A 22,415-nucleotide genomic window follows, 5' to 3' on the forward strand; every position below is an offset into this window, starting at 1 on the left:
TTGTGCCTGGCCACACAGCCATGGGTGTATAATGAGTAGAGCAGTAGACTAAACATGCATCATTGAGATGCAACTGTGTTGATAATCAATGAGGAGGAGACGTGTTTCCAAGTTGTATTGACTGTGGTCTTCCCATGAGAAAGTCAAGGATCCAGTTGCAGAGTGTGGTACAGGGCGATAGAGCTTGTAGCTTTTTGACCACCACTTAGGGAATAATCATATTGAAGACTGAGCTGTAGTTGATGAATTGCTGTTTTTTGAGGTGATCCAGAGCTGACTGGAGAGTCAGCGATATTGTTTCTGCCGTGGAGTGATTGTGATAGGCAAATTGCAGTGGGTACAGATCTTTGCTTAGGTATATGTAAATCTGGCCATGACCAGCTTCTCAAAGCATTTCATCACAGTGGAAGTTAGTGCTACTGGGTGGAGGTCTTTGAGGCAGCTCACACTACTCTTCCTAGGTACTGGAATGGTTGATGCCCTTTTGAAGCAGGTGGGAGCCTCTGATTAAAGCAATGAGAGGTAGAATATGTTCATGAACAGTTTGGCTAGTTGATTGGCACAGCTTTCAGTATCCTGCCATCAAGCCCTGACACCTTGCGAGGTTTCACCCTCTTGATAGATTTCATGACACTGCCCTCAGAGACAGAGTCCTCAGCCTTTTCATGGATTCTAGTAAGCATTGTTTGGTTCTTCTTTTCAAAGCAGGCATAGAAGATATTCAGATTATCGGGTAATGAAGCATCACAGCCATCTATAATATTCACTCTCGCTTTGTAGGCTATAATGGCATGGACTCCCTGCCATGGCTGGCGTGTATCTGTTTCTGTCTCTAGCTTCTCTAGTGCTGTAACAATATCAACAGTAACAGCGAAGAACCACCCCTCCACATCCCATGTCCCCTGATGATCCCATCCTGTCCATATCTGAGGATGACGTGCATGCAGCCTTTAGTAGAGTGAATCTGAAGAAAGAAACAGGCCCAGATGGAGTGCCCAGATGAGTATTAAAAATCTATTCTGACTAAATAACCAAGGTATTCATGTATATTTTCAATATCTTATTCCATCAGGGCATGGTACCCATCTGTTTCAAATAGACATCAATAATTCCGGTTCCCAATAAGATTGTTTAACCTTCCTTAATGACTATCGACCAGTAATAGTTACAACAGTGAAAGATTGGTGATGAAGCCTATCTGCTCCTGTCTGAGCAGTGACAAGGATCCATTCCAGTTCGCCTATCATAGTAACAGGTGTATGACGGATGCCATCTCACTAGCTCTACACAAAGCCCTGGAACACATGTACAGCAAAGATGCATACTTCAGGATGCTCTTTAGCGACTGCAGTTCAGCATTTAACACCATCATCTTCTCAAAACTAATCACCAAACTCCAAGACCTGGAACTTAACACCCACTCTGTAATTGGATCATGGATTTTGTCACCTACAGATCACAATTAGTGAAGATTGGTAAGAACTTCTCCTCCACAATCTCCATCAGTACCGGAGCACTACAGAGGTGTGGTGGAAAGTGTACTGAACAGCTACATCTTGGTCTGGTATGTGAAGCCCTCCAATAGGTAGTGGACACAGCCCAGGACATCACAGGCAAACCCCTCCCCACTATTGAGTACATCTACAAGGAATGGCAGCAGTAGCAATCATCAAAGTCCCACACCACCCTGCACACGCTCTGTTCTCACTGCTGTCATCATGAAAGAGATATGTGCCACAAGACTTGCACCACCAAGTTCAAGAACAGCTACTAACCCTCCATCATCAGACTCCTCAATGATAAACTCTGTTCTCTCTGTATTGTACAATCAGTTTGTTTACATTCATTTTCTGTTTACAGTTATTTCACTTGTTTACACGTAGACATAAATGTGTATAGTTATTTTTGTACTACCATAGTAGTAATTCTACCATGCCCTCAGAAAAAAGGGATCTCAGGGTTGTATGTGATGTAATGTTCTGTATGTCCTCTATCAATAAATCTGAATTTGAATGTTTTTGTCTTGAAGTCTTTCCTGCTTTCTGTCATGGTCACTAATGGTGAAATTACTCTAAATCCCCATCTCTCCATTGCCCTCATTAGCTTCAAACTGTGTCAAATTTTTCTGTGCAGTTCCATGCTGGGAAATGAAACCTTGCAAAGCAACACAATTAGAATTGCTCTGATTCACTTTCATGGCTTCAGACTTTCATGCCAAGTATATATGGCCTTTCATTTGGCAGTTCTAACATTGTGTCATTTTACATCAATACATATGTGATGGATGGCTTTTTCGTAGAATTATATTGGACGAAAATGACTCTGTACAGTCTTTACTGATTGTCAAGCACTTTAATCGCACACTGATTCCATTTTTCACTCTGCACATTTGTTCATCAATTCCCTCCAGATTCTTCCTCTTGCCTACACAGAAGGAAAAATTTAGCCACCAATTTACTTACCAACTCATGCAATTTTAGGAAATGGGAAAAAAAAAACTAGAGCATCCACAGGAGCAGGGAAAATCCACACAGAAATCAGAGGTCAGGATTGATGCTCATTACTGGGGCTGTGAGGCAGAAGCTCTTCTCAACTGCTTTTACCAAGTAACTGCCAGATCAGGCATTTGTACCAGGCTTGCCAACATGCTTGGAGATTATTAACTCTGATTTGCTCCTCGATTAAACCAGAAACCAATTTGTGCAGGGTACAGTCTAAGGCAGTGGTTCTCAATTTTTTTTTTCCACTCACATACCACCTTAAGTAATCCCTTGCTAATTGCAGTGCACCTATGGCATTAGTAAGGGATTACTTAAGGTGGAATATGAGTGGAAATAAAAGTTAAAAATCACTGGTCTAAGCACATAACAATGTTGCAGTGTCAAGGTAATATAATTGCTGACAAACTCACGTGAGATCCGATTTCTGCTTCCAAGTCTGCTGCTGCCCACATTTTGAATGAATTAGTACTGAAATAACCATGATTTTCATTATTGAAAGATTTGTTCATTTATTCAACACTTCAGAATTCATCTCATTTGGAATCAAGGTTTTCTGCATCAGCAAGAAACTCAGCATAATTTGTGCAGTTTTAGGTTCACCTTTGCCACCTCATTCTAGCATGTAATTTACTCCATTTCTCTCCGCTTCTAATGAACTGTCATTTATCTCTTTGTCATACTGATATTGTCTCTCTGAGAAACAATCTCATGAAGCAAAAAACCTCTGAACGAATCCAGTGGATCCCCAGAGTCTGATGTCTTGAAATGTTAATTCTACTTCTTTCTGCACAGATGCTGTCTTACTTGCAGAGATTATCTACGATTTTCTAATGTAGAGGTGATTCACCATTTGAAAAATAAAATTTTGCTATTCTTTTTTTAAAAATTGCATGACCTTACATTTTCTCATATTATTCCCATTCGTGATAAAGCCATTTCATTAAGAATACAACAAACTGATATTGACATTATATATGTTGAATAAATAAAATATTTTAAAAAACAAACTGATGGAAAATCAACCAATGGTTTTGGGTTAGCAATGAAAATTAACATTGAATTTGTAGACAGCATTTGTTTGAAACATTAATGATATGGCTTTAACATAAGGGAAAGAAACACAGCGCATCCTTTATGCATAAGACATAATGCATGTAAATGTTGACAATCTTTAAATGGAAACATTTGCAAGACCCACTCATCTTGAAATGGACTGGGATCATGCACATCTTATTGAAGCTGTAAGTTTCTCTATCATTGCACTTATCATCTTGCCATAACACGAACAAGTAGCAGAAAATTTCTTTACTTGGAAATGTGTCTTTGCATGAGTTGCCATTATCCATGCCAATACTTAGAACACGAAACTGGACACTGACATCCATGTGATCTGGAAGGTATAAACCATGAAATTTATTATGGATGACCTAAATTTTTAAAATGTACGTCTGTGTACATGAATGCAAATGCTCAAAATAATATAGGTAATTAAATTCATCTCAAACCATTTAATCCCATCTTCTGAGGCCATGTTGAGTGGCTAGGATGATCAGTGGTCATAGGTGCTATTAGGCTATGCCTTGGTTAATGGGAGAGGGTAAGTACTAGAGCAAAGTCTGACAGATGGACTTAAGGCAGGGGTGGGGGATGGGGGAAGGTAGAAGAGTAATCAGAATATTGGTGCCCAGGTTGGTACCATTGATGATCAAGTTAGGTTGAATTATTGGAATGCCAGTGCCATAATCAGAGGGTTTTGAGGTGTTTGTTAGGAAAGCTGGTGACAGAGCAAGAAATTGGGATGATGGATAGAGAGGCAGCAAGTCACGGAACTGAGGCTGTGGAGCAAAGAACTGTGGGAATGGAGTGTGTGGGCTAGAGGAATTAATGTTTAAGTATAGAAGTTCCTGTCCAAGATAGCAGTAGACAAACTAGGTTGTTCTGGGAATTTATGATATTTCTTACTTTTTGGACAAAGATAGTCCAATCAAGTGGGAACAACTTCATCAAATATGAGCTAGACACAGAATACCTTTTAGAATGTTAGTGACTCAAGCCAAGAAGTGAATAATCAAGTTTCTGAGGGACACTCAAAAGCCGAACAAATGATCGTTATCACATTTCATTCCGGAAAAAAAGGATTGATTATTCAACTGCATAACATGAAAAAAAAAAATCAGGGTTAATGTGCTTCAAACTTTCAGCCCCCCAGTTTCAATAACATTTCTGAAACAGTGTACTTCCCATATTATTTTTAGTCCAAACATTTTGCCAGTTCATTGACTACAGGAAATATCAATACTCGCAATACCAGTAAATAGAGCAATGTTACAGGATATGTGGTTTATAAATACACTCAATTTGGAAGTTTTGATTTCACCATAGTGTCGTAAATTCTTTAATTATACTTTGCACAGCTTGTGGGGCAGGAGAGGTGGAGTGGAGAGGGTTCAGGCACAAATAGAAATAAATATAATCTCAGGACTATAAAAGGGATTCAAGTAATTAGTAGTTATGAACAATGTTAAAGCCAAAACAAGATTAGGAGCCAAACTTCAGTAAACAAGATTAGGAATCAAACTTCAATAACATTATTTTAAAAAAGCAAATATGATTTTATAAAGTGTTGGTAAGTTAAAATATGTATTTTGAACAGTAGAACATGTGTTCATTGATCAATTAGAAGTTTTGAATGAGTGGAAGTAACATACACAATGAAACAAATGAATATGGCATGCTAATTAAGAATAAAGGGTTTAAGAGTTTGCAATGGTAAAGTAGAGGAATTTGGAGCTTCAGAGAAACTTGATTTAATAAATGCATTTGATACTTTTGACAAAAATATTCATAGCAGGGCACAGTGAATATGTCTTACACAATTGAATTTAATCAGAAAACCAATATTCAAATGTAATTTCCAAAATTCAGATTTCAGATTAGAGTATGATATCACATACAAACCTGAGGTTCTTTTTCTTGTGCCCAAGGCAGAATTGCCACTTAATGGTACTGCAAGAATAAAACTGTACATAATGTACACGTGTAAACAAATAAAGAAATGAAAACAACTGATTGTGCAATTCAGAGAGGAAAAGAAATCAAACAATAAAGTACAAAAGTAAGAGTTTGTTGTGGAGTCTGATGGTGGAGGGGGATCAGCTGTTCCTGAACCTGGTGGTGCTAGCCTTATGACATCTATGCCTCTTTCCTGATGGTAGCAGTGAGAACTGAGTCTATGCTGCTAGGTGTGGATACTTGATGATTGTTGCTGCTCTCTGATGGCAGCGTTGCCCGTAGATGTTCACGACAGTGGGGATGGTTTTGCCTATGGTGTCGTGGGCTGCATCCATTCCCTTTTGCAGGGCTTTACGCTCAGGGGTATTGGTATCCCCATAATAAATCACGATGTAGCTGATCAGCACACATTCCACCACACATTTGTCGAAATTTACCAGGGTTCCTGATGTCATACCAAACCTTCACAAACTCCTGAGGAAATAGAGGCGCTGATCTGCTTTAGTCATGATGCCATTTGTGTGCTGGGTCCAGGAAAGATCTTCCAAGATAGTGACTCCCAAGAAATTAAAGTTGTGCAATGTCTCCACCTCTACAATGATCACTAGATCACACACATCAAGTTTTCCTTTCCTGAAGGCAACAATCAGCTCCTTGATTTTGGTGACATTGAATGTGAGGTTGTTGTTGGTGCACCATTTTTCCAAGTTTTTAACGCCCTCCTGTACGCTGACTTATTGCCCCTTTTTATACAATCCACTAGCGAATTTGTAGATGGTGCTGTTTTTGTACCGAGCCACACAGTCATAGGTGTAAAATGAGTAAAGCAGGGGGGTAAGAACACAGTCTTCTTGTGCTCCGGTACTGATGGAAATGCTCCAATGCATGGAGGTTATGGACTCCCATTGGGTTGCCACTTGCATTTTGACCTCATGTTGACAAACCTTGTGTAAAAATTAGATTTGTGCTGTTGGTGATCCTTACCAACTGAAGAATGCCTCAACTGGAGTGTAAACATATCCTTTTTATATAAAGCACATCAGAGACAACATTGAGCGAAGCTCTTCTCACCCATTTTCTTCCAGAAAGATTCTCCTTTAAGATTTTCCTTTATTTAGTAATTTCTCCTATCCCCTCCCAGTGAGAATGCCCTTCCTGACTCCACTCATCAACAGCAAAATATTGTGTGGCATGATTGTTGGCCAAAAGGGCCTGTTATCATTCTGTATCTCCAAATTAAATTAAATAAAAAGATGAATTCCCTCCTCATCACACCTGTCATCTTTGCAATCAAAGTTTTCCTTTCTATTCACCACAATTCCCTCCCTCATCCTCTAATTCTGTCATGATCCACCCCTGAAAGCTTCTAACTCTCTTGATACAATCTCCTCATCCATCAATGCTACCCTCTACTCTCATTCACCTTGCCACTCCAACCAGTAATGAGGATCAGGTCATTGCAGACAGGGATCCTTGAACGAATCTGGCTCAAGACTTTCATGAAGCTCTTCCATTCAGCACTGCTCCAGTAATGAAACAATTTTTAACCATGGATTGGATAAAGCAAATCACTCAAATTCCAAAGACAAAAGATTTTGAGTAAGATTTTTGGAACGAAGTTTTCTTGAATGAAAAAAGCCACACGTTATCATTTAATCCATTATCTAACAGTTTAGAATATTTGTCAAATATTAACTGTATTGAACACCTGCTACAAGTGACCGTAATTTAATATAGAACAACATTAAGATTTAAACTCAAAGATTTTGAATTTAGGTAAGGCTAACTTTAAGAAGATGAGGTAAGATTGAGATTTAAGATTTCAGATTCAGATTTCAGATTTATTGTTGGAATACATACATGACATCACATACAACCCTGAAATTCTTTATCCTGCAGGCTCACGAGAATTATGACTAATATGTAGTGCAAAAAATGTACACAGTCTAAACATGTTAACAAACAAATAACTGTGAGCAAATAATGAATTTAAGCAAACTGATGTGCAATTCAGAGAGAATAAAAAATAAAATTAATAAAGTGTTCAAGTAAGAGTCTTCAGGTAAACCTCTGATTGAGTTTGTCATTGAAGAGTCTGATGGTGGAGTCTTAGCAGCTGTTCCTGAACGTGATGGTCCAAGTCTTTGCTGATGGCAGCAGTGAGAACAGAGCAAGCATTGGGTGGTGTGAATCCTTGATGATTGCTGCTGCTTTCTGATGGCAGCATTCCCTGTAGTATTCAATAGTGGGGAGGGTTTTTTCTGTGATGTCCTGGGATGTGCCCATTACCTTTTGTAGGGTTTTTCACTCAGGAGTCTTGGTGTCCCCATACCAGACTGTGATGCAGCTGGTCAGCATACTTTCCACAAACCTCTTTAGAAATTTGCCAAGGATTCTGGTCATACCAAATCTCTGCAAACTCCTGAGGAAGTAAAGGCACTGACGTGCTTTCTTCACAATGGCATTGGCATTTTGGGTGCAGGAAAGTCATCTGAGGTAGTGACTCCAAAGATCTTAAATTTGCTCACCCTTTCCACTTCTTATCCCCCAACAATCAGAGGAATGGACCAGACCAAGTTCTGTAGAGCTTCTGCAGTTAAGAGGTAATGTAGAATCATTTTTCCTCATATTTTTTCCAAAAAAAATTATTCACAATATATTATTTACAATACAAGAAAACTGTTCGACATTTTTACATTCATAGTGTCAATAATATGGATATATTCTCATCATTGTACATTTTACATTCTTCTCTTAATGCTCCATTACTCCCCCACCCCCCTTCTATTGGTTGCGGGGCTTCCCTTAGTGTCAGCCCCTCAATGCCCAGTACTGGGAGAACTCTAGATTGTGGTCCTTCCCTAGAGTGCCCTCGTGATGGCTGCATCAAGCCTCAATGCGTCCCTTGGCACATACTCCTGGACTGACAACTCAGTATGCTGAAAGACCAACAGGTTTCGGGCAGATCAAAGAACATCTTTCACTGAGTTGATGGTCTTCCAGCAGTTCTGGATGTCAGAAGCAGAGTGTGTACCTGGGAACGGTCTGTAGATCAATGTCCTCTCTCACACTGCCGCTGGGGATGAACTGTGATAAAGCTACTTCCATCCTTCTCCTTTGCGAACCTGCATCCTCATGCTATAGGAAGAAGATATTCAGCTCACTGAGCCTTCCTCTGTCCTATTTCTGCACTTGATTCCCTGTTCTCCATTCTCCCTCACATTAGCATTAACTCCTCTGTGAATTTCCCAATACCCTCCTGCAGTTGGGTAATTTTCGGTAACCAATTAACCCACCAAAATACAGTTCAAGGACATGGGAGAAAATCTGAGTATCCGGAGAAAATGCATGCTGTCAGAGGGAGAACATGTAAATTTCCTGCAGACTACAGGTAACAGTTGAATTCAGGTCAGTGGAGCTGTTTCATTGTGCCAGCCAGTAGGGGATCTCCTAGAAGATATTTTGCACAATATGTGCAACTTGTTACATATGTACAATATGTAACTTGCATATATCTCATGCCAAAGTGCAATGGAGAATCCCCAAGGTTCCAAAGTGGGAAGAGAAAATAATTACAAAGGGAGTGTTGAGAATTGCAGAAAGGTATATGAACACATTCTTGAAAGAATAATCAATTCCCAATCAAAATTTTGATGTTATCTAAAGTATGAGAGTGGCTTAGTTTGACAAGAGAGAAAAATTAGGATGTGTTAGACCAGCTAATCAAATATTAGATGTGGCAAAGATTATTGTTAGTAACTAAGGATTTGTTCAAATATGAGCTGATCAGTGATCAGCTGAATGGATTTAAAGAGTAAGCCAGATAAACAAACAATTGTTTTTTAAAGGAAGAAACGAGCATGATAGATATTATCAACTCAGAATTGCTTATATCTCAAAGAATAGCAGAATGTCTCCTCCACTTTTTTTCATTGTGATTGATAAATAAACCTTCAAAATCATTATAAAAACAGAGGCAGCAAGGTCCATCATGACAGATTCTTTAACAAAATGAGTGCATAGAGAATTGGTTGCATTTGACTGGATTAAATATGAAATTAGCTGAAAAGCAGGAAGCTGAGTGCCAGGGTAACGAATATGATTATTAGGATTTTGTTGACCAAGATATTATAAAGAAATTTAGAACTGGTGACAAGCTGAATAGCGGAAAAAGCTCAAGGGACTGGAAGAGCTCCAGTTTGCTAGAACTGGAAGATCAATTCATTCAGTATTTCCAGTTATTAATTCATGCTTCCTGGAAGAATAAGCACTAATGACAAATGAGCTGCTACCTGTCAGAGTGAAGCTTCGAATTTCTTCAGGCAACTGGGGAAGGACACCTGATCACAATGTTTCTAGTGAGTTAGGGGTGTACACATTTTGACAGTTAAATTGGTCCAAGTACAAAACAAGAAAAAAGCTGCATGGTATTCATGTTATAACTGTGCATTTGGACAGGATTTAGTCAATTATTCTTCTGAAATGTTTTTGAAGATGTAACCAATAGAGTGAACCAGTTGTTGTGATGTATTTGGAGTTTTGCAAAAGATTGATATGAAAAATAAGAGAACATGGTCCAAGCATGGATAGAAGACTGATTGGTGCACAGGAACCAGAGAGTTGTAATAAACAGAATGTTTTTAGATTGACAGGCAGTTTCGCATGGGGTTCCACTATGTTCAGTGTTGGGACCATAGCTATTTACAAAATATATGGATTATCTTGACAAAGGAATTGTGTGCAGTGTTTGTACATTTTCAGATGAAACTAAGATGGGTGGCAGTGCAAGGTGTGAGAAAGATTTCAAAAGGGTGACTTGGCCTGATGAGAAGAATGGGAGAATGCAGGGCAGATACAGCATAATGTAGATAAATGTGAGATTATCCACTTTGGAAGGCATATTATTCACAGATTGGTGAGAAATTAGAAAGGGGAGATGAGACCTGGGTGTCATGATGTCCCATTCATTGAGGGTTGTAAATCAGAAACGTGCTGGAGAAACTCTCTAGGTCATGCAGCATCCAAAGGAAGTGATGGGTAAACCAATGTTTCAGGCCTGTGCCCTTTGTCTGGCCAAAAATGTTGGTACTCGTTATTTTCTGTGGATGCTACCTGACTTGCTGAGTTTCTCCAGGATGTTTGTGTATAGCACTCAACCCCCAGCATTTGCAGATTTTCTTGTTTAACAGACATTGAAGGTTGGAATAGAGGTACAACAAGCAATGAAGACAACAAGTGGTATGTTGATCTTTATTGACAAAGATTTGGAATTTCAATGCAGGGAGAATATACTGCAGTTATACACATGGTACAAAAATTGTGCACAAGTTGGTGTCCTAATCTGAGGCAGGACCTCCTTGCCGTGGAAGGAGTGCAGTGAAAGTTCACCAAACTGATTCCTGTGATAGAAAAACTGATATTTGAGGAAAGACTGGGTAGATGAAGGTTATCTAAATTCAGAAGAATGAAAAGGGGACCTCATGAAAAATTCTGATATGACTAGACATATTAGATGCAGGAAGAATGTTCCCAATGTTGGGAAAGTCTAGAATAAGGTGTCACAGTCTAAGGAAAAGGGGTAAACCATTTAAAACTGTGATGAGGAGAAACTGTTTTACTCAGAGTTGTGAAATTGTGGGACTCTTTCACACAGAAAATTATTGATACCAGCTCAAAAGGATCTGGCCCTTGTGGCTAAAGGGATGAGATGTATTGATGTATAAGAGTAGGGTACTGAAATTGTATGATCAGATTGAATGAGGGAAAGCATGTGGGGATGAATGGCCTTCATCTCTTCCTATTTTCTATTGTTCATGGTAAGCAAAATATATACATTATTTTGTTTTCACCGTGGGAACCTTATAAAACATTCCATTTGGATGCAAATTAATTTTAAACCATAATGTATTTTTTTTAAATTTAAAAATAATGCTAGAAGCACTCAATAGGTTTAGCAGTATTGGTCGAAAGAAGGACAGAGTTCAGGCTTCAAACAGAAGGTCACTTGTCACAACTCTAAAGTGGAAAAACGTGGGTTGCTCAATCAGGGGTAGGAATGGAGAGGTCAAAGGGAATATGTTTGACACGATGAGGCCAGCATTATTGTGGGGATAAGTGGTTGACACAGCCACCTGATTGATAGATTAACAAGGTGAGAGAGGGGGGAGAAGGGGAGAAGGGATGAGAACCAAAAAAAAAAGTTGTGTTTCAGATGGATGACCTTTTTGCAAAATGAACTAGTTCTGCTCCAGGCAGAAAGAGCAAGCTGCAGAAGTTGTTGAATTAGGCACTGAGACAAAAACTGAGAAGGTGCCCACGTGGAAATACTGATCCTCAAGGTGACCACTGGGCTCATTATAACAGTGCAGGAAACTAGATAGGTCAGTGTGGAAATTCAAGTAGCATGCAAAAGAAATCTCAGGGTGGCCTTTATGGAATGAAATATTTGCGAGTGCTCATTTTGTGGAGCACCTGGACACATTCAATTCCATAAAGCCAACTGTAATATCAAGGAGAAAACTTCACAAAAACTGAATTCTCTACACTACTTTGGAAGAAGTGCAACAGAATTGTCACTTTGAAAAGCTACTTTTGATTTTCATTTACTGTTCATTACTTTGCTTGATATTCATGAAAGTATTGTTCGTCAATGACTATTCTCTTTAACACTGATATACACGAGTTAAAAACAGACCCAGTGATTGAAGTAAATCACACAATGCTGGAGAAATTCAACAGGTCCAACAGTGAACTTTATGTAGCAAAGATCAATGTTTCAGGCTTGAGCTCTTCATCAAGATATTCCGTGATGTTTAAAATTTTGAACAGAAAAAAAAGCTCAAAGCTTTTTAGGTCCAGCAGCATTTGGGAAAAGAAGAAAAGAGTTCAGGGGAGAAGGACTTCATCAAGCGCTTACCTTGATGAAGAGCTCAAGTCTGAAATGTTGGTTATGTATCTTTATCTTTGCTACATAAAGTGCACTGTTTGACCTGCTGAGTTTCTCTAGCCTTGTGTTTTTACTGATATACATTCTTCTTTGGCTTGGCTTCGCGGACGAAGATTTATGGAGGGGGTAAAAAGTCCATGTCAGCTGCAGGCTCGTTTGTGGCTGACAAGTCCGATGTGGGACAGGCAGACACGGTTGCAGCGGTTGCAGGGGAAAATTGGTTGGTTGGGGTTGGGTGTTGGGTTTTTCCTCCTTTGCCTTTTGTCAGTGAGGTGGGCTCTGAGGTCTTCTTCAAAGGAGGTTGCTGCCCGCCAAACTGTGAGGCGCCAAGATGCACGGTTTGAGGCGTTATCAGCCCACTGGCGGTGGTCAATGTGGCAGGCACCAAGAGATTTCTTTAGGCAGTCCTTGTACCTTTTCTTTGGTGCACCTCTGTCACGGTGGCCAGTGGAGAGCTCGCCATATAACACGATCTTGGGAAGGCGATGGTCCTCCATTCTGGAGACGTGACCCATCCAGCGCAGCTGGATCTTCAGCAGCGTGGACTCGATGCTGTCGACCTCTGCCATCTCGAGTACTTCGACGTTAGGGATGAAAGCGCTCCAATGGATGTTGAGGATGGAGCGGAGACAACGCTGGTGGAAGCGTTCTAGGAGCCGTAGGTGGTGCCGGTAGAGGACCCATGATTCGGAGCCAAACAGGAGTGTGGGTATGACAACGGCTCTGTATACGCTTATCTTTGTGAGGTTTTTCAGTTGGTTTGAAACTAACCTGAGTATGATGCTACCCACTTGATTACAATTCCAGGCATTTACACCAGAAACACTAGAATCAGCAGATGCTGGAATCTTGAACAAATAAAAATAAGAAACGGATGGTCAGCAGGTCAGAGATTCTTTGGGTTGGGGCCTTTCATCGATATGAGGTAACGGGTCCCAAACTGAATGTTATCTGTCCAGTTCTCTCCATGGATGCTATCTGACTGGTTGCATCCCTCCATCGACTTAGTTTTCTGTAAGTTCTTACCATCTTGTTTAAATGCAGAAACTGTTTGGTTGTATGCATTGTCAGGGGCAGCATGTTATGCCTATTGACATCTTGCAGCCGAAGTAAGCAAATCCAATTATATGTATCTTTGCTGAAAGGTTTGGGTGACACAATGATACAGTTATGTTGTTCACAGGAAAAGAAAGGAAACCTTTCAGTATGAAAATGAAAATTAAGAAATAATGCAGTACTACTCTGGCACTACGAAAGACCCCCGCCCCCCTGCACTACTGTAACACCACTTTCTTTTTCTTGCACGCTGGGAACTGTGAATATGAATTGCTAACCTTTCTTTTGTATTTATTATCTCTTTATGTACTGGGGTAATTTAATGTAAACTATTGTGATTTTTGTTATGAAGTACCCATTTGATTGCATCTGGTAAGAGTTTTGGTGCCTATGTACTTAATGTTTATGACAATAAACTCATTCCTATAATATTTCAGAAATTATCTCCATGACCATGCACCAACATTGAAATGGATTGGAGTGAGAGGTGTTTATTGGTAACTTGGATGGCTGAGGCCCACTAAGTGAGAGCTATGTTGATGGTCGGCAAGGCAATGATGCGATGAAGAGCGTGCCGCTGTGCTGTATGACCCCAGGAGTCATAGAACCATGAACACTGTACCATAGAAAAGAGTTTATTAAGCCCTTCTAGACTGTGCCAAAACATCATTCCACTCATCCCATTGACCTGCACCCATTCCATAATCTTCCAGACCTCTCCCATACATGTATCTATCCAATTTATTCTTAAGTTTTATTCTTAAGAGTGAGCCACCATTTATCATGTCAGATGGCAGCTTGTTCCACATTCCCACCACTTTATGAGTGAAGTTCCTCCTGGTGTTCCACTAAACCTTTCCACTTTCACCCTAAAGGCATGTCCTTTTGTATTTATCTCCTGATGTAAGAGGAAAGAGCCTATTGGCATTTATTCTGTCTATTCTCCTCATAATTTTGTAAACCTCTTCTATGCTCTAAGGAATAAAGTCCTTACCTGTTTAATCTTTCCCTGTAATTCAATAGCTGAAGATCTGGCAACATCCTAGTGAATCTTCTCTGCACTCTTTCAATCTTACTGATATCCTTCCTGTAGCTTGGCGACCAGAACTGCAAACAATACTCCAAATTTGGCTTCATCATTGTCTTATACCACCTCACCATAACAACCCAACTCGTGTACTCAATACTTTGATTTATGAAAGTCAAGATGTCAAAAACTTTCTTCTCAACCCCATCTACCAGTGATGCCACTTTCAGAGAATTATATATCTGTGTTCCCAGATCCTTTTGCTCTTCTGCACTTCTCTATGTCCTACCTTGGTTTGTCCTTCCAAAATTTAACACCTCACACTTGTCTGCATTAAATTTCATCTGCCATTTTTCTGGCCCATTTTTTCAGTTGGTCCAGATCCCTCTGCAAGGTTTGAAAGTCTTCCTCGCTGTCTACAACACCTCCAATATTAGTGTCTTCAGCAAACATGCTAATCCAGTTTGCCACATTAGCATCCAGATCATTGATGTAGACAACAAACAACAATAGTCCCAGCACCAATCCTTAAGCCACACCATTAATTACAGGCCTCCAGTCAGAGAAGCAATCATCCACTCCCATTCTCTGTCTTCTCCCATACATCCAATTTCAAATCCAGTTTACAACTTCTCCATTGATACCTATTGTCTAAACTAACATTATTTCTGAAGCAGCTGTATTTTTGTAAACATTTTGTGCTTTGGACAGGAAAAAAATACCTAAGCAACTATTCTACTTTTGCTTTGTTTTCAGACAATAAAATGGTTTAATTCAGGGTCAATAAAACTATTTTGCATATTCACTTAGGAATGGCATTTTCATAGCTGGGTCTGAATGATTAATAGGTTTTAATTATATGGCTTTGTAATCATGATCTGCTGACTTTGATTGCACTTCAAGGTGAAGCGGGCTACTGGCTGAATTTGGAATAGATCTCAAGTGATTGTTTCCAGCATATTAAATATACATATAGCATTGCAACTCCCTTAGCAGACCTCATTCTATTTTAATAAACAGGTGAAAACCCATGCTCACTTGAATCTTAATGTAAAAAAGACTCATAAATGTACTTATCTCGACAACCAATTAGTTATTCTCCCAAGTGTCCAATTTATTGCCTTTAGAATTATTTTATAGTCTAACCAATGTCATGAATTGCCTTTTTGTGGGATATGTGGAACAGTCTCTGTTCCACTGATCAGGATGGGCAGGCAAGAGAGAAATACAATTATTAGAACCAGGTTGTATTTTTCTCTTGTCTCTGGAAGACAAGGACATCATTTCTGATTTAGTTATATAATGAATTTTTACCTGAATATCTGCTTGCAATATTAACTAATATTGAGGACTAATTTCTTCCAAATGTTAAAAATTCATCCTCCTTTAATATATAATGGTTGCAATTTAAGATGGGTACTGTATTCCAATACCTCATGCATTCAGTAAGTTACAGCATTAAGACAGATTTTAATCATATTTTATTTTAACCCAAGGTTTTGCTCTGCTCTAAACCCTATCCCTCAATGCTCAAAAAGAGGTACCATTTCAATTCTTCTTGAGTTTTCAGCTGGATTGAGTAGTGATTGAAAAACATGGAACCTTTTATTTGCAGTATTCTAATGCATGTGTTCTCACTTCTGAATCCTCAATTATTTCACATAGAAATAAATCATTAATTATTTAATGAACAATGATAATTTACAGGATTTTATGAACATAACATCTCTAAATTTTGATTCTCTAACATTAGAAAATAATAGTCATCTTTTCACAAAACATTTTGTCAATTTTTTTCTAAATTTTGGTGTTTAAGCAAATACTGTCAAGTGAATTTTCTAAATCACAAGTGGTTAAATTCAAAAAAGACAATGTGTTGAAAGATTTCCCCCCCCCCCCCACCCCTGAAGAATTATGGCAATAAGCAATTAGCCTGTCTCATTAATCAATATACATCTTTTATCTCTTGCACGAGGAAGTTTTTGATTCCGGCACTCAACAGGGGTCATTTGCCTTGGACCTCAGATAATGAATGAGATAAAAATAGGGCAGTGAATGTTTACTAACTAAGTTGCTTTTGCAAGTTGGAAGTTTTGGAATGAAGGAGGCTAATTGGAACATTCTCACTTGTCAAGCAAGGCTTGGAGACATAGAGTTTTCTATTTTAATGTGTGAAGGAAATTTGTTATCATTTCATTAAATCGAATAACAAATTATGGCTCTATATTTTTATTTGCCTTCCGTGAAATAAGCTAGTTTCTGCAAATTTGGATCAGCTCATCCTAAATGTTTGCATCGGGACATTATAAACACAATTAGCCATTCATTTGATATAGGGCTCTTGGCATTCTCATCTGAATAATTACAGGTCCCTACTGCCTCATCATCAACTGTGGATATTCAGACCCTGGAGATATCCATTCCCTGACAGGAAGGTCTCAGGGCCATCTATATCTTCATTGAATGCAAATCAATTCATCCCCCTCCATCAACATTATCTTCCGCTTAGTAAAATTTGTTCAGCCTGAAGAGGGTCATTTTCAACTCCTCCCATTTTCTCTAAATCTAGGATGCAGCCATGACCATTTGCATTGGGCCCAGATGCACCTCCTGCCTTTTTGTCAGTTTTGCGCAACTGTCTCTGTTCCAATCCTTCCCCGGTACCACTCTCCAAAGCTTTCTCTGCAACATTGATGACTGCATTGGTGCTGCCTCTGGTACCCATGAAGAACTCGAATATTTCAAAAAATTTCTGCTAACTTCTACCCTGACCTCAAATTTACTTGGACTGTCTCCAACATCTCACTCATCTTTCTGGACTTCCCAGTCTCCATCCCATGAGACTAATGATCTGTCAACATTTATTACAAACCCATTGACTCCTTCAGCTACCAAGACTACACCTCTTCCCTCCTTGCCTCTTTTAAAGACACTATTTCCCCCATATCTGCTACCTCTGTTCCTGGAATGATGCTGCCCACTCCAGGACATCCAAAATGTCCTCTTTCCTCATAGGTTGTGACTTATTAATAATGACTCAATCAAAGTTTCCCCCATTTCATACACTTCCTCTCATCCCCACCTCTTCCCAAACAGAACAAGAATAGTTCTCTCAACGGAGTAAAAGACAAAAGTCTGCAGACACCATGAATGAAGTAAAAATACAATGCTGAGTTTCTCCAGCATTGTGTTTTTACTATAGTTCTCTCAATCCTCACTTTTCATCCCATCATACATCTGGCACATTGACACTGATGCAACCCCAGAGCCAGTCACATCCACTCCCTACGATTTCCACTTTCCAGAGGGACCACTCTTTGCATGGCTTCTTGGTTCACTCTTCGCTCTAGTGTCTAGTATCCTAAGACCTCTTGCCTCCTCTCAATCCTTATTCCCATCCTCTTTATGCCTGCTATCTCCCCTTCCACCCTCAAAAAATGTCCTAAACCAAAACATCGACTGAGCATTGGTCTCCGTGGATGCTGCTTGATGCATTGTGTCCCTTCAGCTTCTCTTTGTTTGCTCAGGTGAGTGCCTTGCTGTGTTTTAAAAGATCCCCTCCAAGACTCCCTGGAATCTGGTGTGAACTCTTCCCAGCTGCTATGGGCTACTGTGCTGAGACCTGGAGTGCATCCTCCCATGAGTCATCCATAGCTCAGTGTGGAGAGGATGGTGTTGATAGGAGTATAGGAACAAGGATACCTTACTGCAGCTGTACAGGGCCTTGGTGAGACCACACCTGGAGTATTTTGTGCAGTTTTGGTCACCTTATCTAAGGAAAGATGTTCTTGCAATGAAGGGAGTGCAGAGGCGATTCACCAGGCTGATCCCTGGAATGGCAGGAATGACTTATGAGGAAAGATTGCACAAATTGGGATTGTACTCCCTGGAGTTTAGAAGATTGAGAGGGGATCTCATAGAGACCTATAAAATTCTGGCAGGACTGGACAGAATGGATGCAGATGGGATGTTTCCAATGATGGGAAAATCCAGAACCCGGGACCATGGTTTAAGGCTAATAGGCAAACCATTTAGGACCGAGATGAGGAGAATTCTTTACCCAGAGGGTGGTGAATCTGTGGAATTCATTGCCACAGAGGGCAGTAGAGGCAGGTTCATTAAATATATTTAAGAGGGAATTAGATCTATTTCTTCAGTATAATGGTATTAAAGGTTACGGAGAGAAGGCGGGGACGGGGCACTGAACTTTAAGATCTCGTTGAATGGCGGAGCAGGCTCAAAGGGTCGAATGACCTACTCCTGCTCCTATCTTCTATGATTGAGCAGAGATCAATGATGAAGCATCTCATCCTGAGATGAAAGATCAGGGCTACACCTTGGAGTGTGGCCTGACTAAAGTCTCAGGCCACCTGTTCTGTGTAAATCATCTCTTGTTGGATATGGTGTAAGCAGCTGTTTCCATCACCCCCACCTGCTTCTTTTGTTGCTGGACTATTCCAGTGACCACTGCTGATCTGGTAACATGGTGAAGTCTCTGGGCTGAGGAGAGCTGTTCACCCACCTAATAAGTTGGGGAGATGGGAGCTTTCATCACATCCAATCAGGGCTCATGTGAGGGATAATTGAACCCAGGCGATCTGCAAACAAATTCCCACCAATGGTCTGCTCTCAATGCACTCTCCATGGATGCCCTATAATGATTTATTTTAGCTTTCCTATTCCTGGTAATGTATTCTGAGCACTAATTACAGTTGCCAATTTCCACCAGTTTTACAATATGCAGAATCATTTACAGCACTGGCTTTTTAATGCACAGATTTATTCTCACTCAACAAATACATGCAAAAGAACATCTCTCTTGGGTGATGAGGGAAAGTAACCAACACATTAAAAGATCTATCCCACCAGGTTGCAATCCCTGGGTTACGAATGAGGTCCATTCCTAAGTTTGTTTTTAAGTTGAATTTGTAGGTAATTCAGAACAGGCCCTTGGTAAACTTTGGTGAACCTTTCTGTATGAGGATCTTGCTCCTCTAACTTTGCCATCTCTGCTTCAATGGGATGAAAGGCTTCAAAAACTAACACTTTTGTCAAAAACATTTTTCATTTCTGGAGTTTTTATGTCCCAATCTTCTTCCTCAAGTGCTGTCATCTGCTGCTCTCGATCCATAAAGTCTTCATTGGTCAGTTCTTTGGCATGGGAGTCAACTTTACAACATAATTTTCACTGATGTCTAATTGCCCTTGATTACCATTACCAAAGACAGCTTGCCTGGCTTTTACTGCCATCAGCTGTAAGCACCTGAAAAGCATGAGTGAATTTGGGGCACAATTTGTTCCACACTCCTTTCATATTTGACTTCTTCACTTCATACCAAGAATCAGCAATATTTTTGATGGCTTTATAGATGTTATCATTCCTCCAGAATTCCCTTAAGCTCATCACATCATCTTGGGTAGCCCTGAATGCTTGCGAGAAAGTCTGCCGTAAATAGGCCTTAAAGCCCTGATCCATTTGGCGATGTGGTGTTGGCGGGGGGGGAGGTAAAATCACAACCTTTACATTGAGGTGAAGGTCTTCTAAAGTGCTTGTATGTCCAGGTTTGTTGTCAAGCACAAGGAGAATCTTGAAAGGAATTTTCTTGGCCAAGCAACAATGTTCAACAACATGGACAAAATGGTTCAAGAACCAATCTTAAAAGATGGCAATGGTAAACCAAGCCTTTGCATTTGCATTTGCCTTCAAAATAACGAGAAGAGATACCTTAATAATATGGCGAATTGCCCTTGGATTTAGGGAGCGATACACAAGCATATGCTTGTGCTTGAAATCCCCAGATTCGTTACCTTAAACAATAATGTGAGCCTATCCATCGCTGCCTTATGTCCTGGTGCTTTTTTATCGTCTTTTAAGATGTAGGTCCTTTCAGGGATTTTTTTTCCATAATAAGCCAGTCTCATCTACATTAAATATTTGGTCCGGCAAATAACCTTCCTCCTCAATAAGTTTTCCAACATTTCAGGAAAATCATTCACAGCACTTACGTTGGCACTCGCTGCTTCACCTTACACTTTAATATTATGTAAATTTGCCCTCACTTTGAATAATTGAACTAACTCCTACTTGCAATAAATTCTTCGTCACAATCACCTAAATTTGCTTTAGTGTAAGAAAAAGCTTTGAGCCTTTACTTACCCTAAAGTAAGGCTAACATGAATATTATGCTGATTTTGATCATCTCACCAAATTATCAATAGCCTTTCCATTTCAACAATTAAACCATTGCATTGCTTCGTAAGAATTGTAGCTTTCATTGGGGCAGGGCCTTCCACAGACTTCATTATTCTCACTTCATCCTTAAATATTGTTCCAATAATTGACCGACTTTAGCCAAACACTTTTCCAATGTCTGGTAGCATTTCATATTATCCCAATTGCTTTATTATTTCCATTTTATTTTCAATTGTGATCATTTTCCTTTTCTTTGATGCATCATTAGATCTTGCATCAGATTTACACTTTGGAAGCATCGTAACAAGGATAAATAAGAGAAAAAAATAAGCTAAATAAAAAGGTACACACTCAACACAGTGTTGATGGCAACATGATCCAACTTAAAATGGCAGATGGCATTCTCTTTCCTGGAGCTGATGAACCGCTTGTAAGTATGAGTTATCCATTCGTTGGATGTTCATAACACGGAGACTTGTTGCATATATAATGCAGCTTTGTTTTAATTTTGACTACCTGTTGTACTTCAGTCGGGGTAGAACACAAAACAGTTTATCACTGTGTCTCATCACACGTGACAATAAACAGTTCATTTTTATTGAAATCAACGTGTTAAATTCTAAAAGTAGCAATTATCTCACAGCTGGGACAAAAAGTAATAATTGCTCTGAAGATAAAGGTTCACTCCTAAACTATAAACAATCTTTGTACAGTCAAAGTCCTAAAATCCAGATTGCTCAGGGATGGGTCAATTCAGATTTTCAGATTTTCCTGAATCTTGGGTGGTACTTTTAAAATTCATATTTAAGAAAGAATAAAGAAGAGATGAACAGGGAAAGTTTGATAGTTCTTACATTAGCAAATACAGATGCTTCATTTATCAAAGTGAGCAGTTTTAACAAAAAATAAAGTCAACAATTAACAAAATTATAAACAATTTTTTACACAAAAAAGAAAGTAATGCTTGAAATTATGTTTAAAAATTAACATTGTAAAAGAAAAATACAGTGGCCTAACCATTAGGCTGAGCAGGCTAAAGCCTAGGGACCCGGAAAGTAAGGGGCCTGTCACAACCACTGGTACACCAATGTAACCACTTGTAAATATGGGCTCACATTAGTCCTTGGTCCACCCGTCAATCAAGGCTTGCTGAAGTACCGCTTTCACTGTCAATCAGCAGTGGGGCCTTGGACCCATCTATCAATTCGGGCTCCGCCGGTCCCAATGCTACCTGTCAATGAATGCTCGCGTTTATACACACACGCGAGTCTGAGGTCTGTCCTCAGCAGCAGAGCTCGTCTTATGCAGCATCACTCAGGGGAGGGATTACATTTTTTAATAAAAAGACTCTCTATTTTGCATCAAGACTGTATTTTTAGAAATGATTTTATTTATCCTTTTGTAACTAACAGACTTTTCAAATTATATGTGGCTAGCAGACAGCTTCTGTAAGGTAAAGTTTCGTTTAATTTTAATGAAGTTTTTCCTCCCCTCCTCCAACCAAACACCAACTGGTGTATTCCCAGCACGTACCTGGTGGATAAATTTAGAATATGTGAGGGCATCACGGCAAGGTCATAAAATTATGAGAAGCAGTGATACGGTGAACAACCAGAAAACTTTCCATGGTGTAAAAGTATTACACATGAGGGTACACTATTTAAGGTGAGGGGAGGGTTT

The 22,415-nt window shown here is 39.6% G+C and overlaps 1 long non-coding RNA gene across 1 annotated transcript in view; it reads right to left on the reverse strand.

Annotated features, from left to right (window-relative positions):
- Positions 1-2,910: 2,910 nt before the first annotated feature.
- LOC138741698 (uncharacterized) overlaps positions 2,911-22,415 on the reverse strand; it is a 73,702-nt gene continuing 54,197 nt past the window's right edge. The window contains exons 2-3 of the long non-coding RNA XR_011343673.1: positions 3,811-3,891; positions 2,911-2,969 (exon numbers count right to left, since the gene is read on the reverse strand). This is a non-coding gene — a long non-coding RNA (uncharacterized lncRNA). The remainder of the gene's footprint in view (positions 2,970-3,810; positions 3,892-22,415) is intronic.

This window comes from Narcine bancroftii, chromosome 8, assembly GCF_036971445.1.
Source record: "Narcine bancroftii isolate sNarBan1 chromosome 8, sNarBan1.hap1, whole genome shotgun sequence".
Lineage (NCBI taxonomy): Eukaryota > Metazoa > Chordata > Chondrichthyes > Torpediniformes > Narcinidae > Narcine > Narcine bancroftii.